General features: G+C 50.0%; 1 protein-coding gene across 1 annotated transcript in view; it reads right to left on the bottom strand.

Moving 5' to 3' along the window:
* LOC113982491 (opioid-binding protein/cell adhesion molecule homolog) overlaps positions 1–13,171 on the bottom strand; it is a 148,929-nt gene extending 135,758 nt beyond the window's left edge. Inside the window, exon 1 of the mRNA XM_027710753.2 lies at positions 13,144–13,171. The gene's annotated coding sequence lies outside the window, so the exon portion shown is untranslated. The remainder of the gene's footprint in view (positions 1–13,143) is intronic.
* Between the last annotated feature and the right edge of the window lie 13,932 nt (positions 13,172–27,103).

The raw sequence follows: 27,103 nt of genomic DNA, 5'->3' as shown, positions 1-27,103 counted from the left end.
AAGCCCAGCAGCCGGGAATGCCGGCATCCCGTGTCTGTCCCAGCCCCTGCTCCTGACACCCCTGGGAGGATGTGTGAGGAACACTCTGCGTGAGTTCAAAGCAAGGGGCTTCCCCTCCTCGCTCCGTGTTTCCTCACCCTCTGGGGCATTTCCGAGTAAAAATCAAAATAGGAATAAATTTAGAGGGAAAACCCAGTTTACAACCAATCCAGTGGGATCACGAACCCCACGGGATGCTGTGGGATGCTCTGATGAGGGCGAGCCTCCCCTCTCCCCGCAGCTCTGTCCCGTCACCACGGCTCCACAAAAAGTTTTACAGCAAACCCAAGCTTTGGGATCCACTTCCCACACGACCAGAGCAGCAGCAGCTCCACCTGGGTGGGATTCCTAAGGGATAATCATGCAGAACATCCCTGATCCGATATGGAATAACCAGAAGCTGAGAGACAACTGCATCTCCCCACTGCTCCATGTAGGGCTCGAGTGAGGTCTCCTATTACTAAGACTTCATTAGTTTTACAAAATATCCTACAGAACATTTACTAGCGGGCTATGAAGAATCATAAATAATTAAAACTAAATTACACTTGTCAAGGAAATGAACGAACCGCTTCTCTGCGATGTATTATCCTCACACACTTATCCCTTAATTTTTAAATATCTTCCTTAGGAATTCCGCACGTTTTTCCAGGCAAGGGTTAGAACAATGTGCTCTTTGGACAATAAAAAAATGCCACCGACCTCATTTTTACCCCACTTAGCCACAAAGCAGAAGAAATGACAATTTTAATCAATGGTGCTGCAGCACATGTACCCACATTTGAGATCAGCAGCGGTGTTAAAAGCATTATTAATCAGCATTATTATTAGGTGGCAATTAGCAAACTTCAATAATTGGCACTTATTAGATCTTCCACTTGATGAGAATTTACTGTCAGAAGCCTTTGAGGGGAGGCACAATAACAGTGGAAAACATCTTAACTGATTAATTAAGCCTCCCAACAACCCCAGAATCCTTATAAATTTTAAAAAAATAAAAAGGAGAAAAAAAGAGGTAGTTTGTCACTGCCAGAGTTCGTGTCAAGGCTCCTCACCTCCAAACTAAGATTGCTCTGGGCTATCAGATGGCACCTTCACACCACCTCCTTACCCAGGAATGGAGCTCCTCCCCTACCTCCTCCTGCCTTTTATTGCACGTCTTTATTTCCTTATTTTCCCCTCCCACTTGCCAGAACTTCCTAAAAGTCCCTTCCCCGAGTTCACACCCCCTGGACTGCAAGGATCCCTGGATCCCTCTGGGGATGGAGGGAGCCGAGGCCTGGGATGGCCTTTAATCTCCCATTTCTGTTTGCTCTTTAGATTCTAATGGTTTTGATGTTTTATTAACAGTCCTGCTCTGTTCCAGGCAGCTAGAGGCCTCCAGCCCTTTGGGATCCACAGTGGAAAAGGGAGGAGGAGGAGGCAGAGCTTGGCCCCGTGCCTCAGTTTACCCCTTCACCACTCAAACCCCCGTGTTCACACCTCATTAACATCTGCAACGGGATTGGAGTTTCTGGGATGAAAGGTGGGAGAGCAGTGCACAGTATTGATTAGTTAATCAATACTTAATTCCTTCAACAGTTGCAAAACCAATAAAATATCCCTGAAAAACAACAGTTTACACACAGAAGGTTTCCACACACGGGTTTCCATCCCAGGGCTGCACACGCTGGTCCTGACACCGCATTGACCAGAAGCTGCTTTCAGGGGGCTTTTTTTGGCTTTCCCCTATAACAGAAGGGAATGGCCCAGCAAGAAGCACATTAAATAACCCCAATCCTTCATCTTGGCATTGAGGCACTGGAGAAGATGGAGAACACGTGGCAGGCAGTGTACTGTGGATATGGAAGGGGAGAGCCAGGCACACTGAGTGCTGCCCCGTGGGGAAAGGCAGTGTACAAGCAGGAGGGGTTAAACCTATTTAACTTGCACTCTGCAGCTCGGATGGCAGGGAGACCAAAATCCCTAAAGGACATCCAGAGCCCGAGCTAGGACACTCTGCTGGTGATGGCAAAATGTGGTTCATCACCCTTTTCCATCCAAAGGAAGAGGGGAGACCCCTTTGGAGGATGCCATAAGAGAGGAAGATCCAGGTCTTATTTACAGCTTCTTCCACGCTGCGCTGATTAACCAAGCACCAGCCCTGAGCTGCAGCTGCTTCTCCAAGGAAAACTCCCACCCCTCCGCGCCATCCCCTCCTCGTTTCTCTTCCCTGGCAGCCAGACACACGCAATTATCCACCGAGCCCGGCTCCCCGGCCCTCCCGCTCTGCCCGGCGCCTCCGCCCCCCGCTCCCCGCGCCGGAGGAGTTTGCAGCGAGTGCGGAAAGTGCCTCCACTAGTGGAGGAGGAGGATCAAGGTTGCTGATGCTCTTTTCAAAGAAGGCCTGGAGAAGTTCGGCGGAGAGGCGGGGCTGCCCGCAGGCTTCCCCAGAACATCTTATTAGAGGCACTTTCACACATCACTTGAAAGCCGCCTGACAACGTCCTTTCTTTAACAAAGCAAATATTGTAGAAATTAATAGTCCTTGAGGGAAAGGCAGAGCCAAGCCCTCCCCAGCGCAGCCCCTTTGTGGCCACGTTCCACAGCCTGCTTTTGGGGAGGTGACACGAGGACAAACCCCCCGCCCTTGGCATGACACGCGAGCAGAGGTCCCCGGATGCCACATGCACCCCAAAACCTCCACGGAGGAGGCTGCAGAAAGCAAAACAAGCCCTGAATCCTGATTACTCTCCACTGCTGCATTCCCGAGGCCAGCCCAAGGATCTCTCTCATGCTGCCATCAATATTTCAGCAGACATGCCTGTAATTTATGAAGGTAAAATGACACTTCTGCCAAAGCCACCGTTTGTGCAGCTCTGCTGCTCCCAAACCTGAGGGCTGCTCCCACTTGCTGCAAGTCGTGGGTGTGCAGGAGGCCTGTGGAGAGGAGATAGGCTGTGGGCTTTGTTCAGAAAAACCAGCAGACACCTCGGTTTGGAAGGAACAGGAAGCATTGCCCAACCTGGCTGCCTCCACCTGCCACTCACTCCTGCTGTGTTTGGCCCCCGGGGTGCAGCTGGGCTGGAATGCCAGGCAGGAGCTGCTAAGCATGGCCTAGAACAGCCTGGTGTTAAGATGGAGCTTAAAATTCTCACAGCAAGGCTCACACCTGGTTCTTCGTGGACCTTTGGTGATGGGGCCATTGACCATGAAGTGCCTTGGCTTTGCTGTGCCTGCACACAGCCCATTCCACCTCTTCCCTGCTGGACCCCCTAAGGAAACACATCCCACACTTTCACCAGCTCTTTATCATAGACAGAAGGTGCTGGCAACCACTTTCATAGAATCACAGAGTCAGAGAATGATTTTGGTTGGAAGGGACTTAAAAGATCATCTCGTTCCAACCCCTGCCGTGGGCACCTCCCACTAGACCAGGTTGCTCAGAGCTCCACCCAACCTGCCCTTGAACGCTGCCAGGGATGGGGCACCCACAGCTTCTCTGGGCAGCGTGTTCCTTGTCCTTTCCCCACGGAAAGGCCTGAGAACACACACAGATCCCGACACCCCAACCAGCCACTTCTCAACTGCATCAGCCTCCCAGAGGCGCAGCCCTCGTGGACTTCACACAGCGCTCCTAAAAATACTCACGGAGCTGGAGCCTGGTTCTCTCCCTTCCCTTTCCTTCCCCCTCACTCCGCTGCTATTCCCTTTCATCCTGTTCAAAACCCCCGAGCTCCCTCCTCCATCCATCCCCGCCAAGCAGCTCCCTCTGCGCTGCCCTCGCCAGGGCCCTGCAGTTGATTTAACCTCTGTTATCTCTCTGATTAGCCCCGCCATGGAGCAGATAGTTGGCTCTTATCAGCCCATTAAAGAGCCAAAGAACGCTGTTACCAGTTTTTTATCTACAAAACGCACACAAAGCCCCGCTGATTATTCTATTAATTTGTTAATGAACCTGTCTTGCCAGACAGACTCTCAGCGCCTTTGCGAGGTAGGGGTAGGGAATTTTAATCTTTCTAGGGGTTCGGGCCTTGGGCTCACGAGGTTTTTCAGCTCCAAACTTCCGTGGGATCTGAAACAAAAAGTTCAGCCCCGTTATCAGCTGCCAAACACATCTGTGAGGGTTCAGGAACTGCTCCTGAGCGGTGCTGCTGCTAAATACGGACTAAGAGCAGCTCTGAAAGCAAACACCAAGGCGGGGCTTCCTGCCCACGGCAGCACCAGGTCCAAGCTCTCCATCACCCATTGCATCACTGAGCTGAACCGACCTGGAGATGATGCTGGGTACCAGCACCTTGAGCCCGACTTTGAGGAGTGCCAAGCACCCAGACTAACTCAAAATCCTGAGTTTCCCAGTCAGGAGTGCCAGAGAGAGTCTGCACTGCCAGCACCAGGGGTACAGGATCCCCCTTGGGCTGGAGATACTCCCACAGTCCTGCTTCTCATGAAAGGCAGAGCCAACAGCACGAAGGGAGGGAAGTCAAAACCTCTGTCTTGGATCTCGGGTTGGACATCAGGAAGAATTTCTTCACTGAAAGGGTTGTCAGGCATTGGAAAGGGCTGCCCAGGGAGGTGGTGGAATCTCCTGGAGGTGCCTAAGGAATGAGTGGACGTGGCACTCAGTGCTCTGGGCTGGGGGACAAGGTGGGGGTCGAGCACAGGTTGGACTCGGTGACCTTGGAGGTCTTTTCCAGCCTAAATGATTCTGTGATTTTCTGACCTAACAAGGCAGGTCTCTCTCTCCTTGCCAAGGACGGTTCAAAACCTTCCAAGTGACTCAGAAATAATGAGATATAAAAAATAATATATTTGAGGCTGCTTTTGTCGACCCTCTGAGCTGCTGAGATTTGCGAGTGCACACTCCCTTGCTATGCAGGAGCCTTCCCACAGCACCTTAATGCCTCCCAATCTTTAATATATGTACTCTTGCAACCCACCTTGTGCAGAAGTGGTGATATTACGACTGCAGAGAGACTGGAATGACACAGAAAGACAGAAACAAAATGAGAGATTCGGCCTAAATCACCTAAATCCTGGGCTGGTGCTTTAACCACCAGCTGCTTGTGGCCAGAGCTGCTGCTAACTGGGGAAGGGATGAAGAAAAGACCCAAACAACCAGAAAAGCATGGTGGACCTGCTGGATTGTGCTGCATTCCTGGCTCGCAAAACACATTTGTCTCCTTGGCCCACCTCGTCCTGAACACAAAAAACAACCCACTTGCTTTTCAGTTATTTTTAGGCAAGGATAGCTGGATGCTTAAGTACTTCTAAAGCTGCCAATTGCACAACAAATTAAATGCATAACCCGGGAGCACTCGGAGGGACAAAAGAAACATGTCATCACACCCCCACACAGCTTTGTTTACTCTGCATTCATACATGACTCTGTTGTCACCTCCATCCCTGACTCCTAATGATAAAAGACAAAAGGCAGCGAATTCCTGCTCAAACCCCCAAAGTCTCCATCTGATATGCACAAATGCAATTTGTCTCCAAGCCTCCCGAGGCCCCCGGTCGAAGGGAGATGAATACAGAAAGAGCTGCAGGTAGGACCCAGTTGAAGTCCTGCCACAGAGGCTGGACTAGGAGCCAAGCCCAGGCATCCAAAAATTTGGGACCAAGCTTCCTGAACGCTCAGACATTTACATATCTGGAAGCAAACGATTTCCCATGCACACTCAAGAGCTGCCACTGTTCCTGAAGGAACCTTTGCTATTTATCGTGCCGTGTATTTCCTATTCACGCGCCCGGGTTTCAGCTTTGCTCTCCAAATGAGCCCTCCTGTTTTCATGCTGAACCAGGGCTTGATGTAAAAACCAGACCTGATACCACAGGAGAGTTTCAAAGCCACGTCACCTTCATTAGATCAACCACTCGGAGCCTCCTCATCCTTCATCCTTGACTCCTCTGAAATGAGTAACCTCATTTATATCACGCATTTTGATGCCTCGCCCCCCAAGTTTCCTCTGATACATCCCCAATTTCGGGGAAGACTTGGAAGTTTAAGTTTCTTTAAAGCAAAGCATTTTGAAACCAAAGCATCCACAGCACCTGGCAGGGCACGGACCAGCTGGGCCTGCAGGTCTGCTCCATCTGCTGCTGGCAACGGTTTTCCAGGTCAAAGCACATCTGCATTGCACAGAGAGGAGACAACTCGTGCTGTAAGGAGGCCAGGGGAGCTCTGCATTAATGATCACCAGCATAAAAGCACAGGGTCCACAGATGAAAGGGAAGGGGGATGTGTGGGAGACAGGCAGGTCTTCAAAGAGACAAAAATACCCATTTTGCACCCAAACACACTCTCTCGCAGATCCTCAGGGAAGGTCTGCTGAGGAGATAACACTGTGGGAGGACCAAGCTCCACACAGCCCCTGTGGCAGGACATTTATCCTTGACTCTCTCGGATTCTCATAGCAAACAATGTGTTTTGAACCCTTCCCTAAGGGAAAGGCCACAGGAATCCCAGCTCACCACATGTTTTCGGTTCAGTTCTGGGGAGTGATTTAACAGGACACACGCTGGGGAAAAAAAAATCACCCTTCAACTAAGCTTTTTACTAGCAGAGAGTCCATTTATAGCACTCCTTGACAGGTATTTTGCATATTTTTTTCCCCCCACCACTACAAGATAACACTGTCACACAAAGACAAACCCACCAGTGCAGTTTTGAGCCCGATGGTTTCCTACAGCTGAGCACAACTTGGTGTCACCTCCTGACTATGGACATAAGCAATAAGTATCAGTAACAGCACATGAAAGGGAGCCAAGCTGCAACACACTGGGGGGAAAAAAAATCTGGGAAGGGTTTATTGTGCCTTCTGCAGTCTGGTAAAGGGAACTAAACCTCCAAATCCAAGCCTCGTGTCACTGCACAGCCTGCTCTTCCCTAGAGCATCATCCAGGCATCTTCACCCCAGAGGACTTCTCACAGCCCAGGATCCTCCCAACAGGCACTGTCGTCCTCTTCCCTGCCTACACCTTTCTGTCTAACCAGTGCTTGGTATTTGAGTCTAAAGGTTAATTAAGTGTGGCTGCAAGAATGAAAGGCCACAATCAATTACCGGGCCTGCTTGTCCATTTGAGTCAATTTTTAATCATGGTGATTTGGTATTTTGGGAGGCGTGGGGTGAAGAGAAGGGCGAAATTCTCTTTCTTTCCTCTCTTTTTGAAAGGTATTTATTCGAGCTGGATAATTCCCCTGTCTCCAGGCAGACAGAACGCCTTCCCCTGGCACTCACCACCTTCCCTCGCCTTCCCTTTGTTTCTGCGCAGTGCTCCAGAAGAAGGGAGGCAGCAGAGATGAGGGAATAATGCAAGAAAAACTGGATTCAGTATATTCCCACTGCAGCTTTCCAGGCCTGATCCTCCGGGTTTTACTTGCCCTGAGACTGGAGAGACTGGAAATGGACCCTGCACGCTCAGGTGGTGCAGCACATACACACGTGCCCCCAGACCCTCATCTCCAGCAGCTCTTTGAACTCTGCCCAAAACTTGTTTGCTCCAAGATACACAGCTCCAAAAGGCTGCCCACCGGGATTAAAGCTCCCCCCAGCACTCTCCAGGCAGCATTCCAGGTGTACCCTGCCCACACTCACACCATATGCACACAAGGCTTCCAAACGTGACCCTCCCAACTCCCCCAAAACCACTCAGTGCCATCACCCCAACACTTACCCCTTCACACACACCCACCACCCCAAACACAGCACACTCCCCCGCCCCCCCGGAAAGCTCCTTCTGCCTGTTGAAATAATTAACTATTTAAAATGCAAGCGGTGCTAATCGCAGCAGCCCGGGCTGTGTTCTCATTACCCGGGATCAATTCCTGTTTAATATTCACCTCCAGGGGCGGATGTGGCTGGAACGAGTTGCCGATTTCTCTCGTGCTATGCCAAAGCTAATGAGTGGCTCCTGCTATTGTAGTGCAGTCACTCTCCTGTAATCAGTCAAAATAACAAGCAACAGCACCTTCCAGGGATGCAAAGTCTTCTACATAAATATACATGGACAGTCAGCCACGCCAGTGGACTTCAAATCTCAATGAGCAATGGCCAAGGCACAGCCCTGCCCCAGCGCCTGCCTTAACAGGGCATCACAGCTCGACCACATCTGGGAGCTCCTCTGGATTCAGAGCATGGACAGCTATCCCTGCATCCATGCACAGACATGCTCCCTGGCCTTCAATATCTTCAACAAATGAATTCACCCACCTTGAGAATGATCTGCACAGTCATTCCCAAAGAATTCCATGTGTGTTGTACATGATACGTGGTACCTTACAGCCCTGAGAGCCAACTGTCCTTCAAACCTCTCTCCGTGGAAGAACACAGAGCTCTTACAAGATATTATCAGGGAAAATCCACCCTATCTGCTCCCTCCGAGGTGTTCGCTAACAGATCTTGCATGGGGTGTGACTAACTTCCACTTCCCTCCCCCACCTGAGTGGATAATGGACCTACCTGCTATTCATGTGACTTTGGAGGAAAACCAACCCTATTCCCCTGGGAAAAGCAGCCTCACACATCGAGCTGATGGGACCGTCATCAAAAGATGGCACGAGCAGGACAACTGGCCTCACTCGTGGGGATGCAAACTAGCATGGATACCACACCCCCTGGGACTGGCCCTGATTAGAAGGATGAAATGGTGAGACATGGAGAGCAGAGAGGAAGAGAGTGTGGATCTCAGCAGGGCTGCAGACACGTCACACGCAGGCCAGCGGGCTCATCCATGTGGAGATGCCAGCGCCACGTCACCCGGGGACACACGGGGACAAGCGAGCGTCGCTTCTCATCAGCCTTTCTTTGCATGGACAGGTCACAGGACAGCAGGAAAATGGGAGCTGGCATGAAGCTTCATCAAATGTCCAAACAAGCCTGTTTTTGTTCCTTACCGGCAATTAAGGGCGGAAAATTAAACTGGAACCTTCGCAGCGAGCCGTTGTCACCTCGGTGGGTGACAGGGACCTGTCCCCGGCCAGCACCACTGGATGGGAGTGACCTTGGCCTTGGGGAAGGCTCCAAAGGGAGAGGGAGAAATGCCCACCAGCTCTGCCCATCTCTAGCCATGGCACTATTGATGGAGCAAAGGGATATTGTCTCCATGGTGCGTGTCCATCACCTCCCAACAGCTCACAGGGGAGGAGGAAAACCACCGATGTCTCAAGGCAGTTTCCTGGCCGAAAATCAATAACTAGTATTAAAAAATGGATCCAGTTCCCATTGGAACAGACTGCTCAGGGCTCTGCCATAATTCTGCAGAACAGTCAATATTTACTGTAAGTGTCTCAAATCAAGACTGAGCTTCGATTTAGTGAGATCGTTATTGTGCGTTAATAACATGCCAATTGATTATTAAACATATTTACCCTGGGTATGAAAAACAGGCTACGAGAGGAAAGGGCATCTGATGCAGGAACAGGATGTTAACTGGGGAACTTAATTGTGCAGAGCTGCATTAGCCAAATTATCTCTCTGTCGTTAGGAAACATTTTATAAAGGCATTAAAATGCTGCAGATAGAGGAACAATACATGAACATTCCAAGGAGTTGGGCAGGAGGACAAACAGCATCCCATCGATGCCTTGCCTGTGCCCACTCCTCCCTCTGCACTCTGGAGGATTCACTGGTGCTAAGGCCTCTCCCTGCCCCCAAAAAATAGAGGTGAAAGGCTGAGAGCAGCTCACAAAGCAACCCGCCTTTATGGACAACCTCAACATCAACTACTCCAAGCCCTTGGATCCTGTGTTTCTGCCATCAGAGCGCTCGTGAGGGCTTTGTGGGGTTCAAAGTGACACTTGGCTGGGTGCTGAACAAGGCTTTCTGCTGCCTGAGGATATTCACAATGCGCCCACAAATGTCACTTCAAGTAACACTTGCGGCTCTGCAGTCAATTCTCACTTTGAAAATACAGGGAAAAGTCAATTTCTGGGTGTTTTCCTCCTGAATCATACTCCTCTTGTTGAAAACCCAGCATAACCGACAGGCCCTGGTATTTTCCTTGTCCTTTTACCACAAGTTCTTGATGAAATGTAAATTATTTTCAACTTTGATCTTGATGTTTCCTGGCTCTTTCTGATTATGTTTCTTCCTTAACAATCTTGAGTCGAGCTCTCTCCCGCAGTAAAGGCTCTGTGCTCCCATCTGCACTGCACAAATTACTGAGCAGCCCAGTGCAATAGCTCAGAACAGGCCACTCTCTTCCCTAGCAATAGAAATTATTTCCATTTGGGGTAATACATCCTCCCGCTCGATGGATTGCTGCTCACCAGGCATTCAAATTTTGTTCATCTCATGCCGCAGGGCAATTCTGAATGTACCAAGCCCAGGCTGCTCGGCCACGGGATGCTGATCAGATTGGTGTTAGGGGCTTCCTGAGCAAAATGAGGATTGGGATGTACAGTCTCCCACCTCTCCTGAAGCCTGCGGAGGTTCAGGTGGAAGGACTTTGTTTGGAGCTACCCAAAAAAAGTGTAGTGCAGCACTGGGAACCTGCAGAGCTGGGCTCTGCACTCCCTGCACATTCACTTCTTTGGCTCCACGCTGAGTACACTCATTATGTTTGGGCTACTGGGCACATTTTACGTACAGCTGATAATAATATAAAAAAAAAAAGAAAAAGAAAAAGTACAGAGATCTAAAGCCTGATTTAAAAAAAAAAAAAAAGGTAAGAAAAGGGGGAATTAAAATTAAGTTCAGACTTAAAGCACACAATGCTCTCCAAGAGGGAGCTCTGGTTTCATGCCTGCGTGCCCCACACTTTGCCTGCTGCACCCCCTGTCTGCCAGGCCTCGGCACAAACACCAGCACTCCCCACATCTGGTTTGATCCTGGTCTCTGGGTGGCGAAGGAAGGCTGGATAATTCATGTGTTCTCAGAGGTAGCGAGAGAAGAAAGGTATAACTTGCCTTCAGGCTTCCCACCCCTCCTCCTGAGACGCTCCTGGCTGGCGCCGCTGCGAGACTTTTCTACTTTCTGCTCTAAAAAATGTGATTCTCAGTGTCCTTTGTAAGGGGCATCTCACAGGGACCCCCCTGCCGGTTCCCCCTGGCACACTGAGCCCCACCAAGCTGACAAAACCACCTCCTCAGCCCCCTGTGCTTTCCACCTCTCTATTCACCTAAACCCATGAATCCTGGCAATCCTCAGTGCTCTGTCAGCACCTTTCATCAGAGGATTTCAGAGCATTTTCCAGACATGAACAGAACAAGCCTCCCTACTCCCCTCGGGGGAGGGTAAGTAAGATTAAAATTAATCTCAGTTCAGGAAACTAAGGCCTGGGAGGTGAGGAGAGGGAAGATAAAACAAAAGCAATGCAAGAAATCACAGTGGGTCCCCAGTGCCTTCGATTTACCTTCCGCTGGTTAAACTACAATGGCCAGACCTCGAAACACAGCCACGAGTCCCAGCACTGCTCTGGGCTGAACAGAGACCTCAACCCTGGGCTGAAGAGAGACCTCAACCCTGATTCCTTGCTCCCTCAAGACCCACTGGCTCCTCTCCAGCACTTTCCCATCCCTGCCTCCCTGCCCTCCAGGGAGGCTCGGGAGAGACACAGCCATGACAAGCTCTCCCGAGATGCACGGGCGCGCTTGCAGAATATGACTTTTTGTGGCGGTGTTTGATGGAGAGGGAAAGTTTCCCCGGGAAGAGGCGGCGCTGCGGCAGCCCCCGCCACTGCTGGAGGGAAGGTGACGGATAGGGTGGCGGATAGCTCTCCGTTTACCTCTCCTGTCTGCCTGACTGCTGCTGGAATGAAGATAATCTATGAGCAGCAGCGTGCATCAGCACCGCTCTCTCCCCCGTATAAATCAGGAGGGCGAAGCCCTATTGAAGGCAGCGCTCCCCGAGCCTTCCTCCTGCCTGCCCGCAGCATTATCCATCTGGTGCTGAAGGTCAAAGAAGCCTCCAAGAACAGGATAAGCACTACTGAGAGGAGGGTTACGCTCCATCACGTGCAGGGTGGGGACAAGACGAGCACGGAAAGGGTGCAGGCGTCCTGCTTTGTGCTCTCCTTTTTTCTGACCCTACATCCACCCAGGTTGCCATCCCGGTGGGAGCATCAAGAGGTTCTTGGCAGTGCTGCCTGCAAGGGTTGGGTGGGCTTGTCAGCTCTCCTGCTCTCCGCTGCACCCCCTCTTGATGTGCTACCCTTGACCAGAAATGGTTTTGTGCCTCCTTCCCAGAGAAAGGAGCCTCCAGGAGTGAGAGAACTCAGGGAATACAGCCAGTTGCCATGTGGGAAACACAGCTACTCAGGCAAGAGGAGAGGAGGAATAAGGCATAATAGGAAACACTTCTGAGACCCTAAGGAACAGCTCTGGTAGCAGGAAGCGTCACCACTGATGTCTCTCTAGGACCACTGTCTCCACACCCGTGGAGGGACACTTGTTGCTGGGCAGAGGATGAAACCCAATCTAAGCAGAGCAAGGGTCTCCCACACCACCAGGCTTGGAGGCTGTGATTTATCAGCCCTGTTGACACAGTCAATAACCTCATCCCTCTTTTTGACACGGCTGTGATGGAAGAGGAGGTCGGAGGGTGTTCAACAGGCCCTGAGGTGACTGATGGTCAGGAAGAGTCAGACTCCTCCCAACTCCCCGCCCCAAAGTGAGCCTGGCCCTCATCCACCGTAAAGGTCCTTCCCTCCTAGGAACTTGGCTGTGGCCTTAATTCATCTGCTGAACAACTTAAAAGTCATTGCCAGACGTGAGCTGATTGAATCATCGAACCTGCCCTGGATCTTTCTCCCCTCCCTCCAGCACAGCCACTGCCCAAAGCACCACCCTGCACTCAGGGCTTCCTTTGATTCATGGTTTTCCTAGACAAAAGACACTTATTCCTTGCTTGTTTCCCTCACCATCTTGCAAGCCGTGGTGCCGAGCTGCTCCTGCCCAACTGGCAGAGGAGTGTGTGCAAAAACCAGCCCTGTCCCCCTTTCTTGGGATATATTTCTCTCTCTCAGCCAGTACAAGGGTTTAGCACAGCGGGTTTTTTACAACCCCACCGTAAGGAGAAGCAGGATGGCCCGAGGAAATCCAGGCTTGGTACTTCTGGCATTTGTCTCTGCCAGTCAACAGCCATAATTGGTCCCTGCTTTAGGGAGGAAAAAGAAATAACCTACCTCCAAAAACACCTCTCCAATCAATAAGAATTTGTCCTTTGCATCTGTGGCACGGTGGCTGGGGGCTCCCTGGAGCTGCTGCCAGCCTATTTTTCTTTCCTTTCTCTGGTCCATCGTTTAAGTCAGGTGCTGAGCTTCACCTCTGGACCCTCTCTCTCCCCCAAGCCGATCAATAACTAACCCTCTGCTAATGACCTTTCCATCCCTCTGGAGGAGCAGATCCGTCAGAGAGCAGGGATGAGCCAGGAGCTTGCTCATCCCTTCTTGGACAGTGACTAATTGCTGCCATTAGATGCAGAATTACAGACAAAGGATGAAGGCAGGGAAATGACTGACCCCATGTTTAATGCAACCGGTGTCCGAGTGTCCATCGCTACCACAGTGCTGAGGGAATGACAATGCAGCAGGGAGGCCAAAGTCCTCTTGGGGCCAGCCCTGGGCCAGCCCAGCTGCACATCCAGGCTGGGCCAGTTACTCCTTACTGGAGGGAAAGATGTTGCTGGCATCAGCAAAGTTTCCCCCTGGCAAAACACGACCTCTCTCACTCAGACTGAGTATCAAAGACTAGTTAAAAATCTCCTGCAGAGCAACAGTGGGCACTTCTCTCCTCCTCGGACTCATTTTGAAGATCTCCAGCGCAACACAGAGCATGGGCAATGTTTTTCCCCTGTAGCTGAGCTGCTTGTTTAATTACCAAGAGGCACACACTGAAGGGTATGAGGAAAAATCCTTCCCTGTGAGGGTGGGGAGGCCCTGGCCCAGGTTGCCCAGAGAAGCTGTGGCTGCCCCTGGATCCCTGGAAGTGTCCAAGGCCAGGTTGGACAGGGCTTGGAGCAACCTGGGCTAGTGGAAGTTGTCCCTGCCCATGGCAAGGGGTGGAATGAAATGATCTTTATGGTCCCTTCCAATTCAAACCAGTCTAGGATTCTATTAAAATGCATAAAATCATCATGCCACTTAAATAAGTACCCACAACTGCTTCACCAACCCCTTTCTACACCACAGCTGCTCTCCAGACATCTCTGAGCCCAAATATGTCTCACCCTGGCAATGAGGCTGGGATGGACACACAGTCCCACTGTGACCAGTGACACTGCTGGAGCCTGGGACATACCAAGGGCAAGTGGGCAGGTGCTTTTTACTTACACATGGAGAAAACTGGCTTGGAAAGTCACTGGAAGAGCATAAACAAGCAATTCCCACCAGTGTGGAAAGCAGGGAGAGCTTTTTATTGCTGCTGTCGTCACCACTGCTGTTTTCCTCCCTGCAAACCCCAGGCCAGACTATCCCTTTTTGTAAAGCAAGTCTCTGATATGGAAAATTTCAGCAGCTTTCAGCGCACAGCTGAAGCAACATATTCCCATCTCAGCTTGGCCTGCCTGTCTTTATGCATCTGATTGAGCCTGAAGATCTGCACTTCTGCCAGGTGCAGCTTTGCTTTGGACTCTGAGTCAAGTTTCTGTATGCTGGGCTCTTTTGTGGGGGATTTCTAAGCCCCGAACTGCCAAGCTCAGAGTGAAACAGTCAACGCAATTATCCTGCGCTGGATCAAGCCCAGCCAAAAAGCAGCAGGCACCTTTCTGCCCGCTCCTGGTGGGTTTAGACCGTGAATTTACAGAGGAATCAGTGCACATTGTATAGCTGAGCATCAGGATTCTATTCAGCTCAAAGTAGGTTGGTAAAATACTGATGGCAGCAGCCCTGCCTGGCCTCTCTATACCTTATTTGAGCAAGAGTAGAGGTGGTTGGACTGATGCCTCGCACTAACCCTCGTTCCAGGAAAATCCCTCTGGGCTGTCAGGCTCAAATTCCATGGGTCCATGACCCCCTGGACCTGCCACTGTAGTGTCCCAACACCAGCCACGCCTTGGGGCTGGCAGGCACAAGGCAGTTTGGGTCCGTGAGGGGCCAGAAGAGGAGGTTCCTTTGGGATTTGCTTTGCAATCAGGAGCGGATGGCTCTCATGTCTTTGTTAGGATAAGAAATGACTGGTCATCAGAGTCAGAGCAATTAAGAAGAGCGATTACCATAACACGCTGCATCCTTCTTCCCTGTCTGCTGTCTTGCTTAATTTCCCAATTCCACGCCTTTCCTGGGAAAGCTCTCATGGAGCTTCTCATGTGGAGCTTTTAACCCATCACAGGGGCTTTTCCCCCCCCATCTCCTCTGCAGCTGCCACCCCTCACCTCTCTCCCTGCCTCCTGCACCCCTCTGCCAGCCACACTGAACCATGGCGAAGCGTGATTCACCAAATTAAAAAGAAAATAAGTCCTTAGCACCGAATCTTTTCTCCTGGTGCAGTAAATATTCCTCAGGGCATCACCTCCTGCACTGCCAGCGCTGCCACTGCACATGGCCCCTTTGGCATCACTCTTGCCTCAGGCCCTGTTCTAACAAGACAGAAGTAAGACAGTGAAGGACCATATTTTTGGGTTTTTCTTTTTTTTTCCCCCAAAGCCATTTCAAGTGTCCCTTGTGGGAGAAGAATGCAAGAGACATTTTCTAAATATACACACCCATATCTTTCTCAGGAGCGATACCATCGGCTGCAGACAGACAGGAGGTACAACTGCTGAGACAAAGAGAGATTAGACAGACAGACAGACCAAGAGCAGGAGAAAAATGTGCATTTAAGACGTGATTCACCTAGAAAGACTTTGAAGTGCCTTGAGAACAGAGCAAAACTTTGCAGCATCGTGCTCTCAAGTGTACCCACTCCATGTTCACGTTAATCAGCGCAGCCAGTGGAATATTAAACCTGGCTGAAAATCCAAGCAAAAATTCCCTAGTGTAGAAGGAAGCAAAGCACCAGACCTCCTTGTAGCCCCCCCCTGCCTTGCACCAGCAGCTCAAGAGCCACAAAAGCAAGATTCATTCCCTGCACCTAAAACAAACTACATCCATCAGCACCAGGAGGAGCGTCCACATCCTGCATCCTCTGTGATGCATCACTCGGCTCGGGAGCGGCTTTCCCAGAGACACAGCAAATATGTCCAGCAAACCCAGCTCCTGGGGACTCCAGGAGCTCCACCCAGTCACAGCTACACATCTATAAACCAGCAATCTAATCTCAAAGGCAGATACAGCCTTGTTTGGGAGCTATTTTGGCACAGATCAGAGGGCAGTGTGGCACAGGTGAATGGGAACGTGCCTATTGGTAGCGCCAGTCTCTGCCCTGCAACTCCTGCCGGGAGCTGATCCCGGTGATGACTGATCCCAAGATTCACAAGCCAGTGAAGGATGCTGAAGTGAAACAGTTGCTATCTATCCCGGGAAGCCTGAGCTGCTTCCCTCCCACTACCCAATTGCTATTCACCGACTGCTCGCACAGAGTGAGGTTTATTCTCTGCTTGATTGGCACGCACTTAATTAACGCTAATGGAGCACTCACATCACGATCAAGGAGAGACTCTGAACCCCAAAGTATACTAAATCTGAAGAATTACAGCAGAATTCATGGCCTAATTACAGTGTATTGTTGAAATACTACTTAAATACAGTGATTATTAAAAGCATATTATTGATTGGGGTTTAACTGCTATGTAAATAAATCTAGTCGAGGCAAACTGAGCTACAAATTCATTACTCAGCCGTAAATCCTCAATAAATATTTTTTCATAGAATCAGTTGTTGTTTATTGTACAATAAATGTCTTATTAAGTCAAAATTAATTGTGTATTTGGGGAAACTTCATTGAAGGCTCCCTCCCCCCTCTGCCACACGGGCACATTGCCAGATGTCCTTTTAATATCCCCCTTCCCGGTTACCTGCACCCCTCGGGACTGGCGGGGAGCAGGTGCTGTGTCTGCCTCGTGCCAAGGCAAATCCAACTGGAATAACGTCGGGAAAGACGTGGCCCAGCCATCTGCAAACCTTGGCAATTAGCAAAGCTTATCAGCCACCTCCTCCTCTCCCAACCCCAGCACCCCAGACCCCACAGGGTCCCCCCCTCTTCCCACGCTCCCTCCTGCAACGTGCCAAGAGCACAGACAAAGTGGCCAGTCCTGGCAAAGCAAAGCAAAGCCCAGCAGAGCTGGTCAAAAAAGTAAACAATTTAAGCCAGAGACAATGGAATTTTAATAAATTTCCCATTTCTTCCATGACTACAAGCAGCCAGGCTCCAGAGCTGGGTGGTTTTCACAGGTCCCAGCAGATAAGAAAGAAAGAGTATGAATTCCTCTTTGGGCATGAACTATCATGATGAATAATAAATAAAATAAAAAGCAGCAATATTTTGCATCTACCGTGAGCTTTTCATCTGTAGAGCTCAAAATGATTTAGAACAAAAAGTAAGTGTTAGAGGTGTTAGGAAAGCAGAATTTCCTTCCTCTGGGAAATCTCGGTAGTTCAACATTTGTTTTCATCTTGAGATAGGGTGAGAAGTTGAAAGGTTTTTCTGGAATCATCAGTTCCACAACGCTGAAATTTAGAAATGGGGACTTTTTTTTTTCCTTTGTTTCATCAAACCCGTGCATTGTACCAAACTGCATTTGCAATGTTTTGATGTACCCATTTCAAACAAAAATGTCTTAGTTTGGATTTTCTCCAGGAAAGGAAAAAAAAACTGCAGCATAATAGATGCTCCTGTTTCCACCCTGCTCCTACCACCACAGATGTAAATATCAGCAAAACCCATATTGTTTATAGAAAATACTTTTTTTTTCGTTAAAATCCACCCAGCTCCAGGATTCCTAAAGTTCATTTCACAGATGAGGAATCTGGAGGGTCACAGAGGATGGACTGAGCTCCCATGGAGCAGGAGTACATTAAATAACATAAAATCACAGAATATCCTGAGTTGGAAGGGTTCCACAAGGATCCTGGAGTCCAACTCCTGGCCCTGCACGGACACCCCAACAATCCCCCCCTGTCCCTGAGAGCGTTGTCCAAATGCTCCTGGAGCTCTGGCAGCCTTGGGGCTGTGCCCACTGCCCTGGGGAGCCTGGGCAGTGCCAACCACCCTCTGGGGGAAGAACCTTTCCCTGAGATCCAACCTGACCCTGCCCTGACACAGCTCCAGCCATTCCCTGGGCCCTGTCCCTGCTCACAGAGAGCAGAGATTGGTGCTGCCCCTCAGGAGGAAGCTGCAGACTGCTGTGAGCTCTCCCTCAGTTCCCATTCCCAGATAATAATTCCCATCCTCGTCTGGCCTGTCCATCCCAGAAGGCAAGAGGAGGAATCGCTGCCTGTGCTGTGTTTTGTCCCAAGCAAAGGCAGATAAAAAAAATTACTTTGGTTTATACACAACACCACCAGGATGGGAAAGGCTGAATCCATCCACTGGAGAAAAACTAATGCTCTCATTAGAAAACTTAATTATTAACATCGGCCTCCAGTTATTTTCCCTGACACTCGTTTCGTTTCTGCCTTCTCTTTGCAGACCCACGGCACACACTCCCTGTCTGCAGCCTCACCAGTGACTGCTGTATGAATTTCCTTCTCCACCAACCCTCCTATCCCTGGGGAATCGATATCCCCTCATTCCTAATGCCTCAAACAAACAACGAGCCCCGTTTCTGCCTCCTGGAGATGTTTGCAAAGGGTGGGTGCGACGCAGAAGGAAACGAGACAGGGACAGGACAGGATCATATATATTTTCCTTGACGTACCATTTATTGGAAACACATCAGTAGCTTTTCCAGAGCTCCTGATGGAGAATTGATCGCTGGGTCATAAAACTAAATCGTGGTGCTCATAAGAAGAGTAAACACAGGAGTTGGTGGAGGGAGACGGCAGCGAGGGCAGAGCTGCAGAACCAGTTGCCTCAGTATCTGCTTAAGGTCTCCAGGGATTTGGGATGAATTGGATCAGTGCTGAGCTTCCCCTGAGAACCCATAAGTCCCTAAGTAACCAAGTGCAGAGCCCTTTTGGGACACCACCAAAGTGGAAATGACAGATGTCTACCAAAGGTGCCCACTGCATCAGGGCAGGACACATCCAGGTGCCCCCCTCACCCTCCCCACCGCTGGCGAGCTGTCCAAGGCAGCACATATGGATGTGGAAACATGAAAGGCAAGGAGGAAAACTGCTTTTTGCCTCCACTTCCCTGGCTGCCCGGGGGGTTGTGCACATTTTGCCCTCTCCTCCGCGAGACGCGTGGCCCAATTACACAGCAATCAATTTTGGGAGCACTGAAGAGATAATGGAGTGATAAGGAACAGCCACTGCGGATTTGTCAATAGCAAATCATGTCAAACCAACTTAATTTCCTTTTTTGACGGTGTAATTGGTCTCATGGATCGGAGGGGAGGAGGCAGCAGATGTGATATACCTTGACTTCATTAAAGTGCTCGACATCGTCCCACGTGACGTCCCCGACGAGCGGAGTTGGGAAGAAAAGCTCAGGCAGCACCAGGGGTGGAAGTGTCATCGGCTGAACCAACACAGGGAATAGCTGCCAAGCATCTCCCCATCACCAAGGAGGGCCTTTCAAATGGCTCCCCTTTGTCTGCCACGGGCCACAGTCTATTTGCTTTATATTTCAGCGGTGATGGGGATAATAAACAGAAAGTGTTTGAGATCTTGCAGAGAGGAGCCTGGAACGCTCCAGAAGAGAGGATCAGAATTCAAAATACCCCCGATAAATTAGACAAGCATCCAAAAAAAAAAAAAAAGAAATCGGTGAGATGAAATCCTGTAAAGACAACTGCAAAGTAATACACTCAGGATGAAGAAATCAAAGGCCGGGTGGACAGCGGTGCTGGGTGTGCAAACAGACAGTTGATCACCAGGTAAATATGAGCTGACTATCACATGGCAGTTTGGGATACCAGTTCCCAAGGAAGACCACATCCTTAGGAGGAAGGAGTTAACTTGGGAGAAACGTGAGTTATCCTCCCCTTGGAAATTTTGATAACAAATTAAAAATCCGCCTGAGATATTCCTGACCCTCTAATAGCGAGACGGTGGTTGATGTCTTGATCATCAGAAAAAACAAGAGGTGTTCTCTCTGCTGCCTTCAGCAGGTCTGAACCACAAAAAAGCTGTTTTTTCCCTCTAACAAGGTCTCTATAAATCCATCCCGGCAGCTGCTTAGGAAGCAACCGCATGTTTAAAAGCTGCTTTTACTGCTAAATGCCATCAAAGCATTGTTATGAGCTGGCAACAGGTGGAGAAAGAACTAAGGGTTAGACAAAGTTTGGGCTGGTATTTTCAAAGTCAGCTATGAGACAGATGTCCTCTTCTGATTAAAATTAATGGGAACTGAGCATCCCAATCTCCCAGGTGACTTTGAAAATCTCAGCCTGGCTCCCTGTTTGCTGCCCAGCGCCTACACCACCGCCTCCTTCCTTCCGTCCGGGGCTCTGAGAGAAACAGGGTTACCAAAAACAACACTTGTACCAGAATAAATTATTATTTGAGGCTTTTTAATATCTCACACTCATCTGCCCTGCTCCTGCTCGCTCTGTAATTTACATACACACAACTAATTGCACATTAGGAAACAAAGAAGGGGAGGAGAGACGGGAGCTTAGATCTCCTGCAGTCGGAGCACATCCAGGTTGGATGGGGCACACATTCCAGGGCAGCCTCTCCTGCCCAGCCATCCACAGAGCCAGTAACTCTGCTGAGGGCATTCATCCTCTGCCTGCAAAGCAAATCACACTTGCCAGCCCCGACAGCCCCAGCCCTGGGGAATGGCATCCACAGAAAGCCCTGGAAATGTGCACAGATTACAGCCAACATTATTCAAGAGCAAGTTAGATCCCAAACACTGCCCCGACCACCTAATAGACTGGTAAAAAATGCACTAGGCAGGAGGGAGTTCTGACAAAGCTCTTCATAACCAGGAGGAAAATGCGCTGAGAAAAAGAAGAGCAAACAAAATGAAAGATTTCTCTGCGCCACGTGCCCTGGAGGCACTAAAATATTCTCCACCTTGAATAAGCCGGTCACCAAGCGACTCCCGGCCCAGCCGTGCTGCTGTGGATGCTCAGGGCTTCACATACAGCTGCGGGGTGATGCCAGGCATCCCACACAGCCAGGCTGTCCCATGTCACCTCAGTGGCATGGCGTGGAGGAAATACTCAGGCAAGCCAGCTAGGATTCCCTGCACAAAGATACCTGTCACTCAGTACTGTGCATCTGGCCAATAAAAGCAACTTTGTGCACCCACTGCTAATAAAATTGTATTAAATGAACCTAGAAGGACTGCAGACCTTCACATCTGCTGCAGCCGGAGCAGAAGAGGCAGGTCTCTTGGAGTCACCTTTTGAAAACACCGCCCTTCCCATCCCCATCACTCAGGGCTCTGGGAAGATGCTGAGCCTTGCACACCTTTCTCCTCCCCAGCCCTTCACATGGTGCAATATTAAGGTACCTGGAGACAGGCAAACACAGTCCATTGGTGACCTGCTCCAGGCTCAGCAGAGAGGTGTGAAGCTCCTAAGTGTGCTGGGAGCAGCAGTAAGACTGTTCCATCTGTTAATCATGGCTACACCTGGTTTTGGAAGCAGCAGGACAGAGAGGAGGGACTGATGGCCTGAACATCTCTTCACATCATCACAGATTTCTTCCCTCTGCATCCCCTCATCTCCTAATGCATCTCTCCCAACCTGGGGTCAAGACATCCTGAGCTGACAGCAGCCCAAGGCCTCTCAGAAACAGTCAATTGCCCAAAAGCTGATGATTTCCTCCCTTTTCCTTTCCAACCATCCCAAGATTGCAGAGAGAGGGAGAGGATGAATCACCCAGTGGGAACGGCAGCATCCAGGTACAGTGAGGAGGAGGAGGTGGGGACTGAGCCTGTGTGTCACTTGCTGAAGAAACATCCTTGTGGGACTAAATTGGATTCAATATAATAAACTATCATCTTGAAACGAGTGCTCCAATTGAGTTTTGATGTAAACACTAATATTTTCTCCACTCCGCTATTCTCTTCCAGGGAGATCTCATGTATATTTCACTATGTGTCCTACCTACTATTGCTCTCATACATCAAAGGTTTCGAGGACAAGGAGCCTGATTTTGAAAACATTATTCTTTTAAAGATTTATTCGCTCGTCTTGACCACCTCCTCTGCCGAGAGGGAGAAGCTCTCCATAAATTATTTCAGCGCCCTATGTAAAACATGCACGTGCTCGCCGCCCTCAGCTCAGCAAACTTTGTGAGGAGACCCTCCAGCCCTCCTCCCTCTTGGTTCACACTCATCTGAGACCCTTCCCTGCTCTTTCCGTGCTGGACTACTCTGGTTACCACCCCTAATCCCATCCCACTGTGATCCTAAACAGGGAGAAGCTGAGGAACAGGTATCCTAAGTAATACAGTCAAGGCCATATGGGAAAGGTGTGGCAGAGAAAGGGCCTCCAGGCACCTTGATGTGCCACCTTGTACTTCTGCTCAGGTAAAACCATTCCTGGGGCTCAGCCTAACACCCTTAAACCCTGCTCAGAGCTCTGCATGACAGCGGCGTCCACCAGGAACCCTCATGGAAAACCATCGGCTCTAACCGGACCAGACAGACACGTGTCGGGAGAGATGAAGTATTCATGGCCTCGTTTTGTAGCCACGGAGCCTGACTCGCTCAGGGTCACCAAGGACAGCTGCAAGAAACATGAGAAACTTTCCCAAGGCCGGGGAACACGCGGGTCTTTAAGGAACAGCACATGCAAAACGAACCGCGCGCTCCCTCTGCCCCTTCGGCGGCAGATGCCGGGAGGCACTCAAAGGACGCTCCGCTTGTTTAAAATTAAATAAAAGAAGCTAATTTTGGCATGCGAGAGCGAATGCACCTGGGGGACTCCTTGCTTCAGGGCACTGCCAACAGAACAGGAGTAACGAAGTTAAGAAAGCAATTAAGAAACTGCTGCAGACACTCGGCGGGAGGTTGGCTTGCTCCTGAGTGAAGCGCAGCCTACAAAGTGATGGGAGGAGATTTCACCCCTGATTCTGCCACCCCACAAAGTTGGGAGGTGACTGTTTCCAAGGCCACCCAAAGCTTGCAGCACATAAACAGTCCTCGGGCTGTGTCCGGCTCCTTGGAGCACGGACATGCCCTTTCAGCCTCAGCTTCTGACCTGAAAATGGGAGGAGACACACCTTGACCACCCTGACCCCACAGCTTGGAGAGCAGCTGGAGCAACGGGAGCAGGGCATCACCCAAGGCCTCCACACCCTGACACGGTCAGGGAGCTGAGAGCTACACCCTAAACATCCAACTGAGCAGCTCTTTCTCTGTGTCCCTGGAGTCGTGTTAATCCTGCTCCGGGGGGCACAGTCGCGGGGCGGGCACTGCCAGCCTTTTGCCACGTGTGGGACAGGGGAAACTACAAGCACTACAGGCGATGGTGGGACAACATGGACCTGTGGAGCGAGAACCCAGAGGCTTCTGTGTCTGCTGCGGAGTTTTGTCAGCACCATGTGGAAGAGCTGCAGCACTGCACCACTCCCAGCTCCTCACCACACAGCCCACCCGCATGGATCCGCACGCATCCACACACATCTCTGCTCCTCAGGGCTGGGATCCTGCTGTGATCCACCCTGCCCGGTGCAAAGCACACTTGGCACTCTCATGGAATGCCTCATACATGCTGGCATCCACGGAGGGTGCACAAGGATGCACAAGGATGCACAGCTGCCTGCAAAGCACAGATGTGATGCCAGGGCACGTCAGAGGGGCTGCACAGGGGCCACACAAGCAAATTAGGGGCTGGGAACACTGAACGGCCCTCAAGGCTACTCTCTGGCTAAAATTACCCACTATAGGTTGCACACTGTGCTCTGGCTCTGCAGCCCTTTGCTCCCCAGTGACTCATCGATATTTTGAGGCTGGTTCTGACAATTTTAGTCTGGCCTTGGAAAAAATGGCAACCAGTGATTCAGAGAGAACATTGGCTATCCAGTGACCACCCCTCTGCATGCCTGTCCATGCAGGGACACCATGGAGAGGAGGAAGAGCAGGGCTGCAGAGCATTCCCCAGTCCCTTTCAGAAGTCTCTCCCCTCAGCCCAGGTGGTTTCTCGTAGTGCAGAAACCTGAATGCAAATGGAAGCAAAGTAAAAATGTTCAAAGGCTTCAAACCCCTCTGTGTTAGGTCCAGGCAGGCCCGGAGGCTCTGCTGCTTCTCTCTCCACTCACACACTCACTCCAGGTCTCACCCCAGAGCAGCCTCCCCAGTCACTCGAGCTGTTTTAACATGGGCACATGCTCTGACTCCAGACTGGAGCAAATCCCGGGAAGGAAATCCACAGTCCACGAGGGATGCACAGCCTCAGGCACACACAGTGTGCCTGCAACAGCTCGGTGAGCTCAAGCTCGGCTCTCCTTCCCCAAATAACCACCCTGAGAGCCAGAAGCAGAGAGTATCTCCCCAAAAGCCAATATATTTAAAGGCATCACCAATTTGTCCATACTGACGCAAAGGATGTGGAGAGCCACGAACACTCCCAAGATTTGGGGCTGTCTCTTCTATAGCAACATAAAATAAAATAAAAACACAACTCAGAGCAAGCAGAAAGCCAAGACTGGTAAAATCAGAGCCCAGAGCAGGCTTAAACCCACCAGGACATAACTCTGTCCTTTCCTATTCCCTCCGTTCAGCGAGCGGAGAGTGATACCCCAAAACACTCCCTTGCTCCTCTGGCAGTTTACAGGGCAATGTGGGAATGGCTTTGCATCTCATCCCCTGTCAGATGGCCTCAAATCGGGATTTTCTGAGCATGGTTTCATGGCTGCAGAAAGAAACCTGCGCTTACATTTGTGCTGACACGGGACACTGAGTAACAGAAGGGTATTTCTGGCTCAGCTGGGGCCCAACAGTAGCTGAAACGTCAAGCACAGCTGACTTGCATGATTATCCATTGATTAAGATGACAAAGTTGGGCCAAAATCTTACAGAGACAGATTACAGAGGCCTGATGCCATCTAATCTAAGCCTCAGTTCACTAGCTTTAGGCCTAAATCCTAGCTTAGTCTGGAAATGATCCGTGCTTCCTTGGTTATCTCCACTAACTCAGGGAATAAGCAGTCATGTAAAACCACACACTGAAAGATGCTAAGGAATTAATGAATAAAAAAATAACACATGCTTTTCCCGCTGCGGAGTTGTTCCCTGGGAGGAAAAAAAAGGAAAGGAAATGGAGTGAGTACCTTGGAGCACCGTGACAGGTAAAACCACACCTTGAGCCCCCCGGCACCGCGGCAGTGCCAGCAGGAGCTGTTTAGCTGAGGGTCTCACCCCTGTATCAACAATAAATACATCTGCAATAAATATGCAAAGTTGTAACTGATTTGCATTGACATTTGGACAGGGGGGAGAGCCGAGGGGAGAAAGAAATAAAGTCCATTACAGCATGGAGTAATTTAGGATATTACCACCGGCATCTGAATTACAAATCTACCTCTCATTACTGGTATGTTAACCGGGAAAGGCAGCTTCTCCACAACATGCAAGGCAGAGTTTATTAGCATGAATTTGCATAATAATTAGCTCTGCAGCAAGCAAAGGCTGTTGTGCCTTTCAGAAAGCCAACTTTCAATGTCAATATCCAGCCCCAATTTGGCTCCTGCCCTTGGGCCCTCCGGCAGCAAAACGCGGCCGTGGGCACTCGGCAGCCACTGCTGCTTGTCTGCTGCTGTCACCTGGTGGGATCCAGGGAGGCCCTGACTCATCCCTCCAGCAGGTCTTGAGTGCTGGGAGGCACAGGAGAGCTCCTAGGGAGGGGTTTTGTTAAGCAAACTTCCTTGCACGAAGAGTTTTTGCATCACACAGGGAGTTTCTGCATCCCACCACGAGTCCCTGCATCACACAGAGAGTTCCTTTCCCTGGTGGATTGGTAGAGCTGGATGCTGGATGGTTACAAAGAGCTCCCAAAGCCCCTGGTCAAAATATCCCAGTGCCACTGCTGTCTAACTGCCATGATGAAGAAAAGAGTATGGTCATAGAAGGAATTGTATTTTGTCTTCAAGGAGACACTGGGCTGAACTGATCCACTACAAGAATGATATTGGACTGCACTGATCCAGCCTGGCATTTCCCAAGTAGCCTTATGCAAGTAACAGACTCTTTAGCAGTCAGATGGAAAAATAAAAGCAAAAACATGAGGCTATTTTAGTCTTTTTGCTGAAACTACAAGCTTCACCTTCTAGAGCTCTATCTATAAATATATGAATATATGTAGGTGTGTTTCAAATGCAAATATCTCAATTTGAACAAGCCAAAGAAAACACACTTGCTGGTGGAAGGAGGCTGCAGTATTTTGTTTCTCCAAATGTTTTCTTTGATTTTTTTTTTTTCACAGCTTTTCAGCAAGAAGTCTTTGCCTGGTAAAACTTGCTGTCTCCAATCCCCAGTGCTGAAGGCAGCTTCCCTTACCTTGCGTGCTCCAAGCTTTCTGCTTCAAGAATTTTTTGGGGCACACCAAACACACGTTGCTTTATAAAGGAAAGAGCTGCTGTTTTAAAGCTTTAAAGACAACGTGCCTCAATTTCCCCTAAAATTACATTATTCCCAAGCAGGGACCAAAGGTGATTATTTCCAGACAGCAGCATCTCCGTGTCAGATTGAACCAGGCTGTTTCCAACACAGGAAAAAACTTATGCCAGCTCTAAAAAAAACCACCCTTATTCCAGCTCTAAAAATAAAGGAATTACCCAGTTAAGTCTCAGATCTGCCACCTCCAGGCCTTGGGCTGCAAGTCCTGCTCTTTGCATGACACACACAACTCCTGACCAGCGGGAGCTGTGACGCACTGGCTTTGCCTTTCAGCATCTCACTGTGCTAGAAATAGACCTCTCAGAACAAGCTTTTTTGGCCCTGATGCTGTCCCCAGCCCTGGTTTCATCAAAAACCTTTTTAACCCACCATCTCCAGGTGACAGCAGCTTTAAAGGGGATAAAACTCCTTTAGAAGATGTGGCAACCCCTTGTACTCACGTGCTGCAATGTCCTACACACCCTTGAAAACCACACCTCGAAAAGAACAGGGTTCCTAATTATATTATATTGGGTTATTATTTCAGGC

This window comes from Pipra filicauda, unplaced genomic scaffold, assembly GCF_003945595.2.
Source record: "Pipra filicauda isolate LSUMZ 115617 unplaced genomic scaffold, ASM394559v2 scaffold339_size799093_pilon, whole genome shotgun sequence".
In the NCBI taxonomy this organism is placed as follows: domain Eukaryota; kingdom Metazoa; phylum Chordata; class Aves; order Passeriformes; family Pipridae; genus Pipra; species Pipra filicauda.
This window is presented reverse-complemented; position numbering and strand designations above follow the sequence as displayed.